General features: G+C 37.7%; 1 protein-coding gene across 3 annotated transcripts in view; it reads right to left on the bottom strand.

Moving 5' to 3' along the window:
* LOC128985351 (protein expanded-like) overlaps nucleotides 1–18,790 on the bottom strand; it is a 56,620-nt gene extending 37,830 nt beyond the window's left edge. For 2 of the 3 annotated variants that reach the window (XM_054404772.1, XM_054404774.1), the window contains exon 1: nucleotides 18,467–18,790. The gene's annotated coding sequence lies outside the window, so the exon portion shown is untranslated. Of the gene's footprint in view, nucleotides 1–10,921; nucleotides 11,006–18,466 lie in introns of those variants that run through there. The other variant, XM_054404773.1, reaches the window with a different exon arrangement.
* Between the last annotated feature and the right edge of the window lie 3,724 nt (nucleotides 18,791–22,514).

The raw sequence follows: 22,514 nt of genomic DNA, 5'->3' as shown, positions 1-22,514 counted from the left end.
ATCTTTGTTGGCTGAGATGTACTGAAATCGGATGGGCAAGATTTAGTGGGGATTGCCTATGTTAACATTTTACTCCATTACATTTGAACGAAGTAACTTATAAAGAATGTGTGACAGGCGCAAAGGAACTTGTGACGAAGCTGTATTCATGCTGATTTTAAACGTGATCATCATCATAGTACGTGATTTAATATTAATCATTTAGCCAGTCCAAAGCCTGTAAAGTGTGATGTTTCAGTAATCAGGAAACCCACTAGTTCGACGCTCTCCGACACACCTTCCGTCAAGTCTCCGACACCTTCCGCAATTTTAAGGCATTAACCCATTGGTCCGACGGGCTCCGACAGTAGGCCTCCGACGAGAAATACACCACCACTCTTAACAGTGCCAGTTGCGATGGAACATGTGATCACATACTGTTCACAAGCAGTAGTTAGGGAGCAAATAATGAAAAAAGTCCATAACATTTATGACGATCTCTTACAATGGTAGACCTTTGTGTACCGGCCGGCCCGGCCTGAACAGTCCACGCCGGCCGGCCGATCGTTACGTGTATGGGGTCGTCGTCCGGCCGCCGGACGACCAAATTGGCCGGACGACGACTGATGGGATTCCCATCAGTCGTCGTCCGGCCAACCCCCGCCTTCAGGCCGATCGTTACGTGTATGGGGTCGCCGGCAGGCCGCCGGAAGGCCGACAGTACAGTAGTAGCATTATTTTTGATTTACGTTAATTTTTAAGCACGGTCATTAACATAACCTAACATTATTTTCTGTTCAGTCTTTGTACTAATATGGCTACGTGGACTAATCAGCATGTGCTAGCCTTTATAGAAGAATACAGAGAGCATGAATGTCGGTGGAGGGTCAAAACAAAGGCATACCACAACTACAACAACAGGGACTTAAAAGATGCAGCTTATAGCAAGTTAACCAAAACGTTTTTGCCGTACGAAAACTGACTGCACACTTTACCACTATGCGGAGAAACTTCAGTCCGGCCGGCAGGCGAATCGTTGCGTGTATGGGGACTCTCCTTTGACAGGCCAAACTGTTCAGTTTGGCCTTCCGGCTCTCGCCGGCCGGCCGATCGTTACGTGTATGGGGGGCCTAGACCCACCTTGATAATTCCGGTAACATTTACTGTACCGTACTACAGAAAAATTAGCAAAAAGTACAGTACAAAACGTAAACAATAATACCCCCGTCGCAGCAAACCTGCCGACTAAGCAAATTTCTATTTACCTGAATTGATTTTCAATTAAGTGTATTTAATTAACATTTGGTTTTATAAGTACCTAGGATTGCTGCTACAGGGAGGGTAAAAAGTGTGGTTTTTAGTAAAGTATTAATAACTAGGCCCTAAGTATGAAATAAAGAAATTTACCAAGTGTGCTGATCAAAATATATCCATCAGAAAGCAAACTTACAATATTTTATAATATTCTCCATAAGAATAACATGGGAATTTTAAAATAAAAATTCTTTGAATTTTCTCCGTAACCAATAATTGTACAAAAACATCACACTCTTGTGATCACATGTTCCATATCCGTTCCACATATTGTGATCATACACAAAGCTAGACAGTAAATCTAGGCCTGGTGCACGCAGAGTGGAGAAATGGCGGATCCGACATCCGACAAGAATGCCCCAAAGAGCAATGTTGTCGTGACGTGTCGGATCGGAAGGTGTCGTGTCTGACTAGTGGGTTACAGTCCATTTAAAATAATGGAAAGTAATTTTGTCGGAAGGTGTCGGAGTCTTGACGGAAGGTGACGTGTCGGAGAGTGTCGGACCAGTGGGTTTCCTGCTAATTCAACTTTTTTTTCTGTGTGCATGGCATTGCGCTTTCTTCAAATTTCCCTCTCTTTACAGTTCGCTTTTTCGCTGGGCGCTTTCTTCGTGACACCATAGAATGTTAGCAGTTTTAGGTTGACGTACGATGATTAATCATTGATAAAGAAAACCCCTCAATATATTTCATATAAGTTTGCCAAAAGACTGCTAATAATTAATATATAAACAGTCATATGTTTTTCAATTGTTTTGTAAACAGAAAATAGTTTAGTATGTTGTTTTGTTGAAAACAATAAAGAAGATACCTAGTTTTTGTTAAAATTTATTTTGTCATTTCTAATGTTTGATATTAATCGTCCGTGATATCAAAGGAATTGAATCACGTACAGTATAGTGACGATATCAATTGGCGACCGTGACAGGACTTTAAGAAGAAATGGCAAAATTATGAGAACCACCAGCAGACCCGGTGAGTATGTTACTAGTAAAGATTTCGGCACAGTTAGATACTCGATCAAAACAATTGGATACTCATTTGGCAGGCATCAAAAACGTAATTTCATCCTCCATTAAAAAGATTTCGGAAAACCAAAACCAATCAAAATTAGAAACTAAACTTATTACTAACACCTATGAAACAGACAAATCGGACATCGAAATTAAATACAATAAAATCAAATTCAACAACCTTGAAAATATCTTGGAGTTAGCCGAGGACTCATCGGCCATCCCGGGAGGTATAGAGATCCTACGTCAGACAGAGACGTTTGAAGACTCATTGGCCATTCCGGGAGGTATAGAGATCCTACGTCAGACAGAGACGTTTGATGACTCATCAGCTATCTTGGGAGACAGAGAAGAGATCTTTCGACGGACAGTGATGGTCGAGGACTCATCAGCCATCTTGGGAGATAGACAAGAGATCCTGCGGCCAACAGAGAGGGTCGAGGACTCAACGGTCATCACAGGAGGTGCAGAAGAGATCTTGCGACGGACAGTGATGGTCGAGGACTCATCAGCCATCTTGGGAGATAGACAAGAGATCCTGCGGCCAACAGAGAGGGTCGAGGACTCAACGGTCATCACAGGAGGTGCAGAAGAGATCTTGCGACGGACAGTGATGGTCGAGGACTCATCAGCCATCTTGGGAGATAGACAAGAGATCCTGCGGCCAACAGAGAGGGTCGAGGACTCAACGGTCATCACAGGAGGTGCAGAAGAGATCTTGCGACGGACAGTGATGGTCGAGGACTCATCAGCCATCTCGGGAGATGAGGATGGGATCCTGCATTGGACCGATGCTCCTGGGGTCACGTCAACCGCAAAGGACACCGAGATACGACCTGCACTCAATGTTACGTCGTGTGAATATTTCGAGGAGGCCAAGGATACGATGAGAGGGAAGGAGCAAGAACATAAGATCAGGCAGTGGGACAAGATGGTCCCTAAACACTGCAACAGGCAACATTGTCTGTTACAGTACCAACAAAAGGTGGAAAGGGAAAGGAAGACCAAAAAGATAGAATACCTTTACTTACAACTGAGAAATCGTCAGAAGTTGCGGCAGGTCAACCAGTCTGAGAGTTATGGTGAAGGTAGTGGAAGAGTAAGGAAAAAGAATGGTGGAAAATATGTGGAATCTGCAAGTGAAGAAGGAAGTAATGAAGAGGGACGGAGAAAGAAAGGAAGACCTTCTAAGAGAAAGACACTTAAAAAGAAAAACACCACATATTCCAAGAAAAAGAGGTTCAAGTGCAGAAATGAATCTAGATCCAAATTTAACACCTAGTTTTAAAATTTTCAAAAAATATATTGAGGGTTTTGGGGGGGGATGATTGACGTACGATGATTAATCATTGATAAAGAAAACCCCTCAATATATTTCATATAAGTTTGCCAAAAGACTGCTAATAATTAATATATAAACAGTCATATGTTTTTCAATTGTTTTGTAAACAGAAAATAGTTTAGTATGTTGTTTTGTTGAAAACAATAAAGAAGATACCTAGTTTTTGTTAAAATTTATTTTGTCATTTCTAATGTTTGATATTAATCGTCCGTGATATCAAAGGAATTGAATCACGTACAGTATAGTGACGATATCAAGGTAAGTTAGTTATTTCAACTATTTGTGTGAGAAAATAGTCTCCAGACTCTACCGCTAGTCCATAGAGATGGAATGTTTACCCGAGTGTCCAAAAGTGACGATACTACATTTTTATCAATGAAATAATTAATTGCTGCATTAACCAATTCAAAGATGTATTCAATTACATACAGGAAGAAAATGCGAGTATTAAGGCGGTGACACACTATCGATCTTTTCCCCGATCAAGACCCCGAACCGAGCAGGGAGAAGGGAGAAAGGAGATAAATATCAGCAAAATTTTACTCCGAACATTTCCCCGAACATGACCAAGACCAGACGAATTCTACCGAGCGCGGCAAAAGGAAGTTTGGAGAGAGATAGAGAGTGTGTGCGAGTGAGAGCGCGGAACTATCAATGCTAGCGCAGGCGGCCGCTCGGTGCGGCGCTCGCGACGATGTACGGGGCAAAAATGTACCGTGACACACTATCGTACATCGGACCGTACATCGGACCGATCTTTTCTTTGATCTTTCGCCAAAAAACCGCCTCCAGAGCGCTCGTCTCCCTGCTCGGCCTGATGTCTTGTTCGGCGTCTTGATCGGTGTACGGACCCGTGACACACTATCGAACATCCTCCCTTCGACCTCCCTTCTCCCTTCTCCCTTCTCCCTGCTCGGTTCGGGGTCTTGTTCGGGGAAAAGATCGATAGTGTGTCACCGTCTTTAGTAATAGGTATACAAGTGTGAGCGAGGAAGAAGGGAGGAGATAGAATAGCATTGGAGAGAGACAGAGACAGGGACAGCTGAAAGAGAAGAGGTGAAGTAGGAGGGGAGGGGGAGATTGGCGAATGACAACAATGTGCGCGAGAGGCCAGAGCCCGCTCCTACCTGAGGAATGCGGTCGGCCTTCAGTGACCCCTTCCCCAAACTGTACACATCACCTTCACTGTACACGGTACACGGTAGGGAGAGCAGTGTACACTGTGACTGTACAAAATAATTAAAGTTCGACTCTGTAGTGTACTGCAATCATAGATCCAAACTCAAGTAAACATCCTTTGGAGATGACAAGTTGCCTAAACAGTACAAAATTACAATCCTCTCTTGTAGCTGACACGGGATAAGAAAAGTTGTCAAAACTGTACACAATAACAGACCTGTTTGAAATTGATACTATATAAGACAAGTTGTAAAAGCTGTACACAATAACAGACCTGTTTCATATTGATACTGTAGATGACAAGTTATCAAAAATGTACACAATAACAGACCGGTTTGAAATTGATACTATATAAGACAAGTTGTAAAATCTGTACACAATAACATACCTGTTTCATATTGATACTGTAGATGACAAGTTATCAAAGCAGTATACAATAACAGAACTGTTTGAAATTGATACCTTAGATGACAAGTAGTCAAAACTGTACACAATAACAAACCTGTTTGAAATTGATACTGCAGATGACAAGTTGTCAAAACTGTACACAATAACAGACCTTTTTGAAATTGATACTGTAGATGACAAGTTGTACAAACTTTACACAATATCATACCTATTTTCAATTTATACTGTAGATGACAAGTTGTACAAACTGTACACAATAACAGACCTGTTTGAAATTAATACTATAGATGACAAGTCGTCAAAACTGTACACAATAACATACCTGATTGAAATTGATATTGTAGATGACAAGTTGAACAAACTGTACACAATAACTTACCTGTTTGAAATTGATACTGTGGATGTCAAGTCTCCAAAACTGTACACAATAACAGACCTGTTTGAAATTGATACTCTAGATGACAAGTTGTCAAAACTGTACACAATAACAGACCTTTTTGAAATTTATACTGTAGATGACAAGCTGCCCAAACTGTACACAATAACAGACCTGTTTGAAATTTATACTGTAGATGACAAGCTGCCCAAACTGTACACAATAACAGACCTGTTTTAAATTTATAATATAGATGACAAGCTGCCCAAACTGTACACAATAACAGACCTATTTGAAATTTATACTGTAGATGAAAAGTTGTACACACTGTACACAAATTAGACGTGTTTGAAATTTATACTGAAGATGACAAGTTGTCAAAACTTTACACAATAACAGACCTTTTTGAAATCTATACTGCAGTTGACAAGTTGTACAAACTGTACACAATAACAGACCTGTTTGAAATTTATACTGTAGATGACGATTTGTACAAACTGTTCACAATAACGAAACTGTTTGAAATTGATGCCGTAGATGACAAGTTGTCAAAACTGAACACAATAACAGACCTGTTTGAAATTTATACTGTAGATGACAAGCTGCCCAAACTGTACACAATAACAGACCTATTTGAAATTTATACTGTAGATGAAAAGTTGTACACACTGTACACAAATTAGACGTGTTTGAAATTTATACTGAAGATGACAAGTTGTCAAAACTTTACACAATAACAGACCTTTTTGAAATCTATAATGCAGTTGACAAGTTGTACAAACTGTACACAATAACAGACCTGTTTGAAATTTATACTGTAGATGACGATTTGTACAAACTGTTCACAATAACAAAACTGTTTGAAATTGATGCCGTAGATGACAAGTTGTCAAAACTGAACACAATAACAGACCTGTTTGAAATTGATACTGTAGATGACAAGTTGCCCAAAACTGTTCACAATAACAGACCTGTTTGAAATTGATACTGTAGATGACAAGTCGTCAAACTGTACACAATAACAGACCTGTGTGAAATTGAGACTGTAGATGACAAGTCGTCAAACTGTACACAATAACAGACCTGTTTGAAATTGATACTGTAGATGACAAGTCGTCAAACTGTACACAAAACAGACCTGTTTGAAATTGATACTGTAGATGACAATTTGTACAAGCTGTACAATATAACACATAGGGTACCTATATTTGAAATTGATACTATAGATATATATAGCTTAGGATATACCAATTTAGTTAACGTAGAACATTCTAGTTAGTAATTAATTAGATGGTTCGGAGAGTATAAATTTGCTACAAGTTTGGTGTGTCGGCTTTACCATTGTTTACCTATGTGTATGGACTGGTTTAAATATTCAATTGTTCACATTACTTATGTTGTTAATCGATGTATTACCGTACATAAGCACACAAATTTTAGCTTTTAGTGGCGCTAAGCATAACACCATCACATAGCAATGTTACGTACGCGTAAACACCACGGGATATTTAGGTGTATGTAAGTTACTGTATTTAGCATTGTACCATGCATTGCTCTTTTTGCTCAAATTCGATAAAAACCCATAACTATCCAATCACAAGTGAATCTCACTGTACTATAGACTTGACTGAGGCATTGTTACCTTACTTTTGTTGGAAGGTTTTACAATCGTGGCTTAGTAAAAAAACATTTCTTTCATCACTGCGAACTTTGGAAAATAAGTGTCTCACAAAAACACTTACGGAGGTTTTTATTGTTAAGCGATCCAAGGTTAACTTGATTCCGACCGTAAAGATCAAACGAGCAAGTCGAGAAGAATTTCAGCGATTTTGACATCCGCGCTGGCGTAAAAACCTGAATCATCCTGATCAGAAACTCCACAGGAGCTGATTCTCAGAATCAAATCCGACACAGGATACGTTAGTTTGCTGAGATTGAGTCAAACACTGATAAGATGCCAAGCTTAGGCTGTAGTAATATACACAAAGTGACAAGTGTGATGGCAATCCATAGCGAACCGCGACCGTGGACCTAAAGAGGTTTTAATGATATCGATTTTTCCAAGTGTATGACGTTTCCTTTTACAATTAGTTTTATAAAAATCTTATATACTAAAAAACTTGTTGAAAACTTACGACAGCTAGCTTGGCCATACTACTGGGCCAAATTACACACGGTTGGTACCAAATGAAAGATATTTTCCTGTAGATGTGCAGAATCCCTTTATAAATTAAAATAGGCTCAATCATAAGCACAAAAAATGAATTTGAAATTTTAAAAAATAACATGAGCCTTTTGGGTTGCCATTTTGGTGACGAAATAACAACAAAATATAAACATAAAAAATCAAAACAAATTAAAGAAATTACAACGTGGGTTGAAAATCAAGAAGTTTGCACAATACATACCTACTTTTGGTCGAGTTTTCGACCACGGGGCGAACTCTCGTATAAACTAACTTCTTTTTAGTTTCGTGCATAGTGTGTTCCTTTCGCCCTCATCAAAAACTACTTTGGTTGGAATTATATGAACCCATCGTTAAATAACAATTTACCACCAACATTCTATCGACATTCATTTACAGTATTGATTACAAGATTTAAAATCATTCACAGTGTGAATGAGGACTGATTCATGGATTCACTCATGGAGGACCGAATGAATCCAGGATTTAAATCTGTGAACACATACGTTATGGTTTAGGCCTACGTTATTGTGCGCGACGTAAAGACCAAGGTTGCTAGTTCGGTGCTACGAAGGATCGATTTTGGATACATTTGCCAATTTCACCGGGGAAGTTTTTAAATAGGAAATGTTGGTACCTATTTTCAAACATTTCAAACCAAGCCAAACATTCCAAACATTTTCAAACACAGTTGACTTATGACTTAGGCTACTTGAAAACACTGAGAAGATACTAAATACGGTGGTGTCTTACGGCCATTTGCTTTTAAATAGTGTGCTCAATTACACATCTCATTTAGGTGGACCAGCTGCAGCACAGAACATTCGATGCCCCTCTCACAGAACGTAATAGAGTTAACATTATATTTTCTCCTTATTTTTTGTTCCGATTAGATTATAGTTGATATGATATAAAATATACCATAGTTGATTCACTATTAAGAATGATTATTTACAGCACGGCTTACGAAGAATTCTTAATTTCCAAACAAAACAGGTCCTCAAGAGTGGCCGAATTTTACCAGAAATATGTGGACGGATAGCGCGGATGACTGCAGACATTTCCGACTATGCAGACCTTTCGTCACTTTCATCCTCCACACTCCGCTAGGACGTTGACTTCTCCGCAAGTAGGCTATCCTCCCCCACCCCCTCCTGGGACTTTCTCCTGGTTCACATTCTTAGACATCTCGCAGAGCCCCGACGTTCTTCCGCTACTGTAGCTGGACTACGGAGTGGTTACAATGCTCTAAATCTGAAGGTTTTCGATTCAATCCTTTCTGATAGCGACGCACAGTTGGGTGTGTTGTTTAGCTTCATAATTTGAACATTTGGGTCTTTGGTTTCTAGACTACGGCTTGTAACTTACCACTGGAGATATGCAGTGTGAGTGTAGAGTTCATTCCAAGATTCAATAACGGGCTGAATGATGTTCAGAAATCTATCATTACGTACCCTACACATATAATTTTCAAAAAATTGGGGGTTTCAAATTTTTACCCATAAACATACAAATGACCAGTTTTCATTACACCCATCGTGTACGGCTTAAAAAATAATTTTGTAAGGTTACGGAGAGAAAAAAAAAAAAAACTGTAGGCTAAATTTAAAACGTCAATGTTTTTCTTATGGGGTAAAAGGCGACTGTTGTAATTAGTATGGATGTATGTTGATTTATGGATACTAGTGTACATGTTGCTCGAATTCGAGCAATCGCAAAGTATTACAGAAGTTATTTCAAAATGAAAAACAGCCATAATTACAAAGAGTTTAAAAGAGTCAACTCAAAGATTACCGGTGTGTAACTCATGGAGATACTCACGATGTTCAACATTTCCTAGAAAAGTTAAGTCCATGTTTCCTACTATAAATAATTGTAGCACTTCGGCTAATACCCTCGTTCATCGTTTGTAGGAATCTTCATCTTGTAGGTGTTCTTCATTATATAGGCTAATAACGATCATAAATTCTTTAAAAATATTATCTCTATTTCTTCTACTCAGTGGCCTTTTTATGTTTCCATAATTTGCAAATGGGTTCTTTCAATGATTTAATTTTTGTAGGACGCATTTCTTTGAATTTCACCTTAAATATTAACAGCAATTCGCCTATAATAGGGACATTCGCTTATTGGGTCTGATGATGATTGGAGTGTCCAATCGAAATCGATCACCACTCACCATCTTTTTTGTATATTTACCGTCTTGTGAGTAACAGTATAAGCGTAAATATATGTTTTAAGTGTTATAAGACGTTTCTTTTATTTACTTTCCGTAAGCAATTAAATATCCAGCTGATCATGATGTAAACAAATATGTTCTTCATAAGGATAACATGGGAACTTTAAAAGCCACTGGGGCAGAGCCCAAGGGACTTTTTCAAAAATGTAAGGCCAGTTTGCAAATCTACGCGACACGCTCTTTCAAATGAGACGTCAATGGATAAAATCGGTTAAGAAATGGCGGAGGAGTTCAACCGACAAAGTTTCGTGTAGCGTATTAATTATATAGATATTTATGTTTGTTTATGGGCATTAACAGTTTGTAAAAGAAAAAAACACTTTTTCCCGTCTCGCACGGGAACGACCACACTCGTCCGGCAAACACTTATTTTCAGGACTAGTAACGTAATATACTATAGTAGCAATTCGTATAGTTCAAAGGTTTATTGTAATTTTCAATGACATGGTAAAAACAATACACAACATTTCGGGATCTGGAATCTAATCCCGTCCTCTAATTAAAAAACTTAACTAACACATTCCAAATAACAAAACATAAAAGCCCAACCTAAGTTGGAATAAGCCTACACTACAGAGTGTAGCAGTCAAGTAACTACAGTATACGCACTGTATAGAAGTCAAGTCATATTTACAGTATATTTAAAAATTCATATGGATAAATTGAAATCCGCTTAGGCTGCAGGTTTTCTGCGGCGGGATAATTTTTAATATTATTCTCTACCTAAGTTTAGTTAAACTTATTTAGCCTAGAAACATTACGTGTACAGCGCTTTGCGCACAAGAAATGTTAAATTTCTTTCAAAACCTAAGGTTCAGTATCCTGCTGATATATATTATGGCGTTTCCCTCAAATTTGTGGCAAAATTTAACATCATGCACCTTACCTGCTAATAGTTTGCTCGTTGGTCGTTATATTAGGTCACAATAATTAAAGTTAATAGCACAAAGTAAAATATACAACAACTAGACATTATACATTATACACTGATCCATTATGATGAAAAATCTATAAAGGGAATATGTTTCTTTTGTGAATATACTTCTACAAATAATTTGTTACAGTTTGTATTTAAGAATGACAACATTAGTCTGCTATTTGGATCCGGGTGAATGTTTGAACAGCTGATTAGCGCTTGGAGAATGTTAATTGGTATTGGTGCAAGTTGTTTATAAATTCTTGTGAAACTGCATTGCACATTTCTATATGAAGCTGCAATAAACGAAATCGTACATAAAATATAGTAAGATAAACTATAGGCTATAACATGGATTAAAAACATTTTTTGAACAATGGCTACAAAATAAAATTAGAGTATAATTAGTTCGTTATTTGTTAGGCTTTCTTAAAGAGGAACCCAAATTCTTATTTTAGTTTTTCAGTTTTGATTTTTTTTTGTTTTGTCATCTTATGTGTTGCATTACGTGTTTATGGCATGCATGGATTGGGGTGTTAAAGTAAAACTTATTTTGTCGATCTAAAATTATTTTTTTTACCTAAAAATAAGCCCTCTGCCTTCATAAATCAAACCTACAAAATTATCTATTCTATCTATCTACTATATATTAATTACGTAAGCCGATTCTTTGCGTCAAAATTGTGGGCGACTGGGAAGTCGTAGAACGACGGGAGAGATCTCGATCCCGTGACGGCGGGAAAAATAGTTAAATTCCCCAAATTTTAACACAAAATCAGATATAAGGTAAAATGTTCTCCATGAGAATAGCATTAGAAACCATTTACTGCTGGTCTTTGTTTACTTCAATACAGCTGATCGTGATTTTTTTATTAAAACAGTAAGCAATCATGGTGGAAGGAAAATACATAGGTGTGCTATCCCTGTCATATTCTGACGTCACTCGGATTTCAAACAAAAGATCACCAGTAACTGTCAAATTAGTTTGTATTTTGTATTGATTTGATTGTTATTGTTTTTATAATGTTTTCAAAATAGTTAAATGTGTTCATTATAAAAACAATATCAGCCAAATCAAAACGAATACAAAATAGCCTATACTAATTTGACATTTACAATCAGGTGATCTTTTGTTTGCAATCCGAGTGACGTCATAATATGACGGGAATAGCACTCCTAATTTATTTTGGATTAATCATTTGCCAGTCAATTCTGCAATTTTCATATTTTTGACGAAGAGAATTTCAAATTCCAATCAGGGAAATCTTTTTTTATCAGCATTAACCACAAGACAAGACCAAAGCTACCTTAATAACCCAGTATCCATTCACAAACAGTTATATGTTTGCTGCCTTTAGCAGAGTTAACCCTACGGAGCGATTCAAATTATTTATCGAAAATAACATCAACAAAAGCAAACAAAGACAAACAACAAACTGTTTTTTACACAAAAGATATGGTGTACAGGGATATATATTCTGACACATAGATAATATATTTCTGAGTATCTTTAAATATTAGAATAATTTGTTTTAAATAGTTGAACTTTTTAGGGACTTATGTCCCGACAAGCCACTAGTATCATTAATTGTAATTAACATGTCTGATTCAAATGTATCATAATTTAATTATACAGTTAGTAGTTAATTTATATTATTTATAACATATTCATAATTAGAGCTTATAATTAATTAATTAATTATAATTTATTTTATTTATATATTTATACATAATTAATTTATTATGATTTAAGCCTTCCTTCAAATACTACCTTAGCATGATTCTGAGTCAATGCTAAGGGAGTAACAGTCAAATCTGGGTAGAATCTATACCTAACTGTTACGGAGTACTGTAGTTTGGTGCGAAATGTCGAATGTTCGGTACAGTATAAAGAACTCAACGGCACGCGAGTCCCGAAGCGTTTTGTATCCTTGAAACACGAACACGAAATAACACGAACACGAACACACGAACACGGGCCGAGGCCGTAGACGCTCGCTGGCGCCATAGAACCTGTTATTTGAAACCTCAATTTGCATATGCATAAATATTCGGCTAAATTATACTCGAAATAAATAACTAACAATTAATTCTACAGTTATAGGAATTTATTCACTACTCCTTGGAAATCGACGAGATTCTGTTGAATTTACTAATTTAGAGTTAGGGTTGATTTTTTATTCTGCAGACATGAAGTGGAAATTTAGTAACTTATTTAAGTTGATTTGTATAATCTAAAATAGGAATGAATAAGAGAAGTCGTTCACAAAGCTAAATTAGGAAAGCAGGTCCCTGTAGTAGTTTTGAATTTTGTAATTGAAAGGTTCACCACAGCGTCTCAAAATCAAATCCCTATAGTAGGCCTATTATTCTTTGAGAAATTGGGTTCGTTTCGTAAATCTTTGTTTAGAAAATAACATTTTGAAAGAACTCTAGGTACTGTATAACATTGTTAGGTATGTTGACTTCATCAGAACCCTTGATTTTGGGCTGTTGAAAATACCCGGTTAACTAATGATGAAATGATAGGTAAAGCTTAAAACTTCATAGGAGTTACATATTTTAATAAACTTACAGTTTAATCGCCACTCTCTCTGTACAGTATGACAATTTAATGCATTGAATCTCTGCATTGAAGCTGAAGGTTCGAAAACTCTAGCACTTTGTCGTAGTGGCAGAATATATAGCGTAACACACTTCAAACAAACGTGTAATATCATTTTAACTAGTTTTGCAGTTTCGTGAATGTTTTGCGCGGTGATAAATAGGCCTAATATACTATTATCCATAGACGGTAAAAAATTGGCCTTTCAGGTCTAATCGCCTGTCCCAGCAAGCACTTCAACAGTCAGAACTCCCAATAAAACAAAATTGTTTAGGGCCAAAAGGATAAATAATGGTTAGTGCCAGTATAACAATGATTTATCGATAGAATCCGAGGTGACACAATACACGAACAAAAGTAATTCACAATTCAATCCCCCCCCATGACATAATACTTCCATATCCCCGTTGTTCGATGTAATTGTGTTAAATTAGCCGTAGTCACCACTCGCAAGCGGATAAGAACAGGCACCAAGTTATAATAATTCGAGTATAGCCGTGACGCGCGTGCGAGAGATGAGGCAGGAATGCGCACACACTGTCACAACAATTCAATACACACACACACGCACGCAATGCCGCGTTCGTCGGTGTAGAATGCGCGTAGCTGTTAATATGTTGTGGCATAACTTGGTATTGACCCTTCTGCGTGTAGCATAACGTGATACCACAAAAAAATAAATAATAAATAAAAATGCCTTTTATTAGCAAGCGCTCCTCAGTAGGCCTACAAACTGTTTTACAGGACGACTCTAGTCAATTAACTAATCCTAACTTAAAACTAAAGACAAAACAAAATACTGATCCCCCTATTTACAAGATTTTAGCTATTTACAAAAATACATTTTCTTTAACCTAGATCTAAAAGCTGGCACACCCAGCATCTTCAGGTCACAGGGGAGGTCATTGTACATTTTAGGCCCAAAGTACGAAAAACCTCTCTTTCATCCTAATTTCAACCTCACCTTCGGGAAATTAAGCTTTTTGTCTTGTCGGGTATTGCGCTGAGACACCCGATCGCGGGTGACCAGTCTTTCAATTAGGTACGCTGGTTCCTCTTCGGCCAGTACCCTGTGTACCAGAGTGCAGGTTTGCCTCCTGCACACCGCAGTTGAAGACAAGAAGCCAGCAGTTCTTTCAAATTGAGAAATATGGTCTCGTTTCCGAAGACCATATACAAATCTCACTGCAGTGTTCTGCAGTCTTTGGAGCCTGCCCATGTCCTCCTTTGTGATACTATTGCCGTATGCAGGAAAACAATAGTACAGCACTGACAATACAATGGATTGAATCAACTGAATCTTAGCTGACACAGGTAGGATGGTTCGGCATTTGTACAGACCCCGCAGTCTACCCAACGCCAGCTGGGAAACATGAGTGATGTGATCAGAAAAAGTAAGACCATTGTCCAGTATCACACCCAAAGTCTTAGCAGTGTGGCACACCTTCAAATCCCTCTGATCAAGCCTGCACGTCTCTATCAATTATCCTTTGGACAACATTGGGTGGAGCAATGTGGAGAACTGTGCATTTTTCTCCATTTAACTTGAGACCATTGCTCATTGACCACTCACTGACGTTCGCCAAATCTGAGTTTACCCTCGCAACAGCCTGGTCAATTGAATTGACATCATAGGATAAATGCAACTGACAGTCATCAGCATAGGCGTGCACATTGCAAAAGTGTACGCTACTGGAAAGCTCATACTAGACAGCTATTACAAGAAATAATTTTAAATTAGATAAGAATGTTTATTTAACCTGGGACATTAATCAAAGCATAATGATCACGACAAGTTTTGCCTAATTTCGAACTATTCTCATAAGACGTATCTTTAGCAATACAAATAAAACTTTTTGGGTTTATAAATCACGTGTCAACGTCTGCAGAGCGTGATTAGGTTTCCTGTCAGTCTCGTATACCGTGATGCGGGATAAGCTACAGCTTGAAGATATAGGTTACATTTCAGTAAAAATTATTTTGATGATCGTTGTAGGAGGTTTTGCAACCTTTTTTATACGTATAAAACCCCCAAAGATAGTATAAGTAAATCGGGAAACCCAAAAGAGTGAACCTTCAAACCTAGTTCAGAGACAATCACAAATCACAAAATCCGTTGGTGTTGGAATTCGAAGAATATGAGGGAGTGGGCAGCGAGAGGAATTTTCAAAAAATCATAATATATCATGCAATCAACATTGAAAGTAAATACAATAACTACACACGTCACAAAAAAAACAACAAATAAAATCATTCCAAACAGAGTGCTTAACACAAAACTGTTCTAAGTTATTATAACGGTGCTAGTGTTGTCTTGTCTCCGAAAAAATAAGACAGAACAAATCCTTGCCAGCGATGGCAGAAAGCATTCAGAATGAGGAACGTGCCATTCACAAATAGTCCATGCTGAAGGACAGAGAGAAACAGTTAGGTCGACTGACACTGTCCCTCCCTCCCACGCGTTCGGAAAACTAATTCCCGGGAAAACTGGGCCATTCACGAAACGGCGCGAGGAAACACGGATAAAAACTACAGGACTTCCCTGGAATGTAGGAGTGTAGAGAATTTACAAATGTTGTTTGCTGATTGGTTTAAAATCCTATTAACGCTGCTTTAGCATACACAATGCTAATTTTGAGTTAGCTAAATCCCCCCAGCTGAGCCAAGTTTAGATCCATAAAAATACTGACTTTTTCATGGTCGGTTACAATATCACAGTAAAACTTTGATTACCTACACTAACATTTTTAGGTATTCGAATTATGATAAAAACACACAGTTTTTCCAAACGAAGTCTAGAGAGTTTAAATGTTCCCAACAGGATTGTGAGCTGGAATCTCATCGGCATGTGGCTAAGATTTACCTCAAAGACGCTTGTATACTAACATAAACAACCGTTTTAATACATGAGATTGCTAGTAAAAGTAGGTAGCATTTGCACTATGGAGTGAACAGCCTTTTTAGTCCCTAGGGAGTAAAAGCTGTTGTAAACAGTAGTGAATGTCCATTGTAAGTACCGGTAATCACATGGATCAAAATTATTTATTGATTGATTTATTAGAATAGGTTTTAGAGTTTTAGCTATTATAATTGTTAGTCTACATTATTTTCAATATGTCGACTTATCGATAGTATAATCAGATGATTGAATCACTTACTATACAGCTGCTTATTTACATTAGGAAAATTGAAAACAAGCTGGAAGTCGTTTGCCCGCTAACTTAAAAAAAACATACCTAGTTGCAGTAATAGGTCATAGCACGCAGTATTAATTACAAGATCTCTGCAGTAATCAAAATGTCAAATGCCGCATAGGTTTAATGATACGTAAGACATCGACGACATTCTACCGCATATGCGACAAGCGATCCTTCTAAAGGTTGCGCTGATTAAAATATTTCCTGTTAATTAAACAAGTTTCTACCTGAACGCCATTAACTATAGATTGCTGTTTTTCCCGGCAAACTGTCGGGAGTAAATTGTTTATGATCAGTATTCCTATCTTGGCCGCCTTGCATTCTGTAATCTAAGCCGTAGATTAAACATATTCCTTCATTGACTTGTCTGAGCTGAAAACAATTTTAAGGTTATCTCTCTCCGGTTTATGTGGGCGTATTTGTTGTTCACTGGTATTTGTTTTGTATATTTGTAATAGGCATATGTATTTGTAATTGTTGTATCTTATACTTAAACATTTTGTACTAATTGCATGTCATCAGTTATTACCACGGCCGCCTTTAACTCCGGTGGTAGCCTACCACTGTTTTTTTTAGGCCCACCTACTGTAAATAAACTGAGTGTTAAGACCAATCGTAAAATGTGTGCAAAAATAAGAAAGAAACATTTAGTCAACAACTAGCTGACAAAAACACGTCACTAACACATGTAACACATTAATAACAGGATTCTTTACCTGTTGGTTTGACTTGACAGGTCTATTTTCAACGAAGAAGATGTCTAAGCTGCTCAGACATTATCGCTAAATGAGTTGTTGGTCGTTGGTGTATAAAGTGTGTTTGTGTCAATGTACTGGTATCACACAGTTTGGTCAATATTCTATGACTCACGCCTAGAAACTCATATCCGCTCTTTCCTTCCCCTTTGTCGTTAATTTCCTAGGAAAACAAAATCTTTCCGTAACAAAACCTTGCTCTAAAAAGTCTTCTTTAAATACAGGAACTTTCTCTTTAGTCAAACATTTCCTGACTTGTCTCATCGCAGAACAACACAGCATTTCAACTAGTGAATTTTAATGTATCCCTACTTAAATTCCGTGACAGTTAAGTTAGTAACCATATCAAAAATTGAATACAATCAATCAATCTCAGACATTACACTGGGACACTGGTTGTTTCATTCGTCACGGAATACGCCCTCAACACTGAAACCTGAACGGAATGCCCATTTTCGTACAACTATAGACGTGTTCGTGTTGTAAAAATATAAGTCAGTAGCTTAAAACAACTACAGTAAGTAATAGTAACTTAGTTTAGTTAATAAGAATAACCATACCGGTACTTTAACATTCGAATGACATCGGTGTAATCAACACGCCCCAATCAACACGTCATGTTGTTGCAAATGATAGATAACAGCCACACCAAAAATGCCAAAGTTGTGACAACAAGCGTCGTTGAAAGATAACCAATCAAGTCAGCGTGTTAGAGCGACGAGGCATGCAATAAAACATGTTGATACAGCATTCCTAGAAGTTACGAACCAACAGTAAACAATGTAACACTTTCAGAATAGAGCTAATCGGCGTTTTAACCATAGATTAAGACTCCTTCAATCCATGGTTTTACATTTAAACATCCGACACGTAGTCAATGATCAAACTTTGGTGACATAGATCTTTATGTGCTCGGCGATTTTCATTAAAAATCTGAAAACAAAATATATTCGCTCACCTTTATGTCAATCCTAAGAGTAGAATCGCGTCAGTCCGAACTGCATGCTGTATAAGTATCACAGGTAATCCAAAATGGCACAACACTAATTACAAAACACTCGGCCTTATCAGTAAAAAACACTCCATAACAATATCACTGCACAAATCCGGGTTACAAACACTTAGCACTCTTTCTCTCTCCTATCTGCTGATCTAGCACTGTAAGGTTAGGGATCCACAACACTTTGACGGACGAAACACTTCAGGACCGAAACAACCGCATTTTTCACTGCAAAAATCACAGCCGTTTCCTTCTCCCGGCACAGCGCGTTTGGTTTGACTGTGCTTGTGCTACCGTGCGCCGCACGACGCTAGCGCTGCGGTGGGGGACAACGGAGTTAACCGGCTGCATTCCTGAACGGACCTGGAGGCGAGGCTACATTCCACAAGTAGCGCGTCGGCCGTATTCGTCCTCTAGCCTCGTTCCAGGTCCACTCGCATAACATACCTCTTCCCCACTACATTTAATCATTCAACGTGACATTCCAGAAGTACGAGCAAAAACCAGACCGATAGTCTCAACGCGTCACACGACGATCGCACCGAATCTCCAAAGGCAGCATTTTTTCGGCCTTATTGATTCGTAAAGAGCGGCTTGAAGAATTTCGACTGCGGGATTTCCTCGGCGCCAGTCATGAATGGTTATGATGTGGTGGGCAAGAAATATAGAGAGTGGTCTAGAGGTACATTCCCGGCCGCATTCCGAAATAGTAATTTTGGAAGAGGAAAGAGAGCGGAAGGTACATTCCTGACGGGGAGATTGCAATCTAATAGATTCAGCATCTTATGACCTCTAATGATCCACGTCCGTGCTTACGAAATAGAAGTACAGGTTGACACCTTTTGGATTTAGAGGTGTCGGTGTCAGTTATTGTAACTTAGAAGTAAAATCGTTTATGTTGCAGAAGAGAGCGCTTATATAAAATAATCGCGTTCCATAAAAACTCATTGTTAACCTATTTTGTTATTATTTTATCAACTAGGCCTACTAGCCGCCATACTTCGCAATGGGAAGAGAACTTTAAAAAAGAATAATTTGTTTCTATAGATTTTGCTATATACATACAATAGGTATATTAACTCTAAAATACCACCATTTTAATAAAGCACCGACAAAACATTTTCAAACACGTGGTTTATATATAAATTATTTGGCAATTATAATATTAACTGTATCCATAAGAATAATATAGAAGCGACGATGAAAAACATCCAGAGCCAAAGCTTAGAGGATAAATCCTGAAAAAATTTAAACATTTTTAATTTTCATACACATGCCAATTTCATGCCATTTTCAATATTTGGAACAAACAAAACAACGATCTAGTCAATTCAATTCATAAACCAGATCAAATCTAGATTCGCCCTCTAATAGGAAACGCAGTTTGTGCACTACAACATATATTTTTGCATGATCAACATTTTATGACAAAATTGCTTAGGCCTACATTTGGCTTCAAAGGGAAAGAAAAAACTTGAAAGTACATTTATTTTCTGATTCTATTGGTTACAAAGATAATAAAATGTGCTAAAAGTTATACGTTGCATAATTAAATGTTATTCCGATGAAGAGATTTTTCAACATAGAAAATTATAAAGGTTTTCCGTTTTATATTATAAATTTCTAGGAAAAGAAACAACAACTTCATTATTGCTTTACATATATTTTATATAGGCCTATATGTTCTAAGTGTTGATTTAAATGTGTAATGTGTTTACAGTAGTATAAACAAAATATATCAAGTTCATTTGGGTTTTATGTAGTACTGTCCTATTTCATATTTTGGACAATTTTCATAACCTTAGGGCCTACACCATAAAAGTTGGGATATTTAATTTATTATGTTAAAAGTTGAGCGGCTTCAATTTTTGTGTGACATTTTTGATTTGCCCTGTGAGATTTTCTAAAAATCGGTTGCGTATTTAATTGAATAGGTACACCAATAACAATTACTATCAACAAAATAACGGAGTGACTAAAAATTATATAAATAAAATAAGTTATTCGCTCTCCATAAAGTCCGGGATATCGATCGCTCTCCAAAAAGTCCGGGATAATTATTCGCTCTCCAAAAAGTCCGGGATAATTATTCGCTCTCCATAAAGTCCGGGATAATTATTCGCTCTCCATAAAGTCCGGGATGATTATTCGCTCTCCATAAAGCCCGGGATATCGCTCTCGATAAAGTCCGGGATAATTATTCGCTCTCCATAAAGTCCGGGATAATTTTTCACTCTCCATAAAGTCCGGGATAATTTTTCGCTCTCCATAAAGTCCGGGACAATTATTCGCTCTCCATTAAGTCTGGGATAATTATTCGCTCTCCATAAAGTCCGGGATGATTATTCGCTCTCCATAAAGTCCGGGATATCGCTCTCCATAAATTCCGGGATAATTATTCGCTCTCCATAAAGTCCGGGATAATTTTTCACTCTTCATAAAGTCCGGGATAATTTTTCGCTCTCCATAAAGTCCGGTATAATTATTCGCTCTCCATAAAGTCCGGGATAATTATTCGCTCTCCATAAAGTCCGGGATAATTTTTCGCTCTCCATAAAGTCCGGTATAATTATTCGCTCTCCATAAAGTCCGGGATAATTATTCGCTCTCCATAAAGTCCGGGATAATTTTTCACTCTTCATAAAGTCCGGTATAATTATTCGCTCTCCATAAAGTCCGGGATAATTATTCGCTCTCCATAAAGTCCGGGATAATTTTTCACTCTCCATAAAGTCCGGGATAATTTTTCGCTCTCCATAAAGTCCGGGATAATTTTTCTTTCTCCATAAAGTCCGGGATAATTTTTCGCTCTCCATAAAGTCCGGGATAATTATTCACTCTCCATAAAGTCCGGGATAATTTTTCGCTCTCCATAAAGTCGCGCGGAACAAGGATCTGCATTGGCAGTAGTTGACGCAAGCGTGCCATTAGTATCCCTAAACAACAAACTAATCAAACTTTTTAGTGATTTTGTTCTCTATTTTATTGTTTAACTGTTGACTTTCTGTGATATCATTATTGATTAAGAAAACTTAACAAATTATTTTTGATAGCTACGGTACTATCAGTATTGGTTAGTTTTAGCCTAAGAAGAAAGAAATATCCACAGACTTTTTCTAAACAATTATATATTTGTTATATATTTTTACATTGACATTAGTCTGTACATTTTTATAATGTTTTCGGCTATAAATTTATTCTATTCTATTCTAGTATATTCTTCTATTTATCATGACAAATACCTAGCATAATCATACCTAATCAATTCGTAGTTATACTAGAATTTTCAATTCAAATTAATTACAATTCATTTGTGTTTTTTACGTACAAGAGTGTGTTCCACTCTAATAAAAAGAGTAGTTGTAATATAAAATATTAAATCAAATAAAAAGACAAAATACCTACGCATCATACAGACTTCCGCTCAATAAAGCCGCGGAGTTTGAGGGATTTCGTGGCGCGCCGGGTAGGATGGCAGGATGCCTGATCATGTCCTTCGGCCTTGGAGTTTCTCCGCGCATTCCTCAGCGTTCAGCCGCGCCATCTAACGACCGACCAGATAACTAACACCACCGCGTCCTTCCATCCACCATCCACATAAGATGACGGTTCACCGTGATGATAAACTTTGCCAGGCCACCACGGACCAGCCAAAATCCATTACACTCTGACAGTTGACCCTATCCATCCACCATCCACAATAGATGACAGTTCCCCGTGATGATAAACTTTGCCAGGCCACCACGGACCAGCCAAAATCCATTACACTCTGAGAGTTGACCCAATCCATCCACCATCCACAATAGATGACAGTTCCCCGTGATGATAAACTTTGACAGTCACCATACAACCAGCTACAATCCTTAACTCTGACAGTTGACCCAATCCATCCACCATCCACATTAGATGACAGTTCCCCGTGATGATAAACTTTGACAGTCACCATACAACCAGCTACAATCCTTAACTCTGACAGTTGACCCAATCCATCCACCATCCACATTAG

This window comes from Macrosteles quadrilineatus, unplaced genomic scaffold (genome assembly GCF_028750875.1).
Source record: "Macrosteles quadrilineatus isolate MER2022 unplaced genomic scaffold, UCM_ALF_1.0 Scaffold_2__2_contigs__length_208266976, whole genome shotgun sequence".
Classification (NCBI taxonomy): domain Eukaryota; kingdom Metazoa; phylum Arthropoda; class Insecta; order Hemiptera; family Cicadellidae; genus Macrosteles; species Macrosteles quadrilineatus.
The sequence above is the reverse complement of the archived record's forward strand: the minus strand, read 5'-3'. Positions and strand labels throughout refer to the sequence as shown.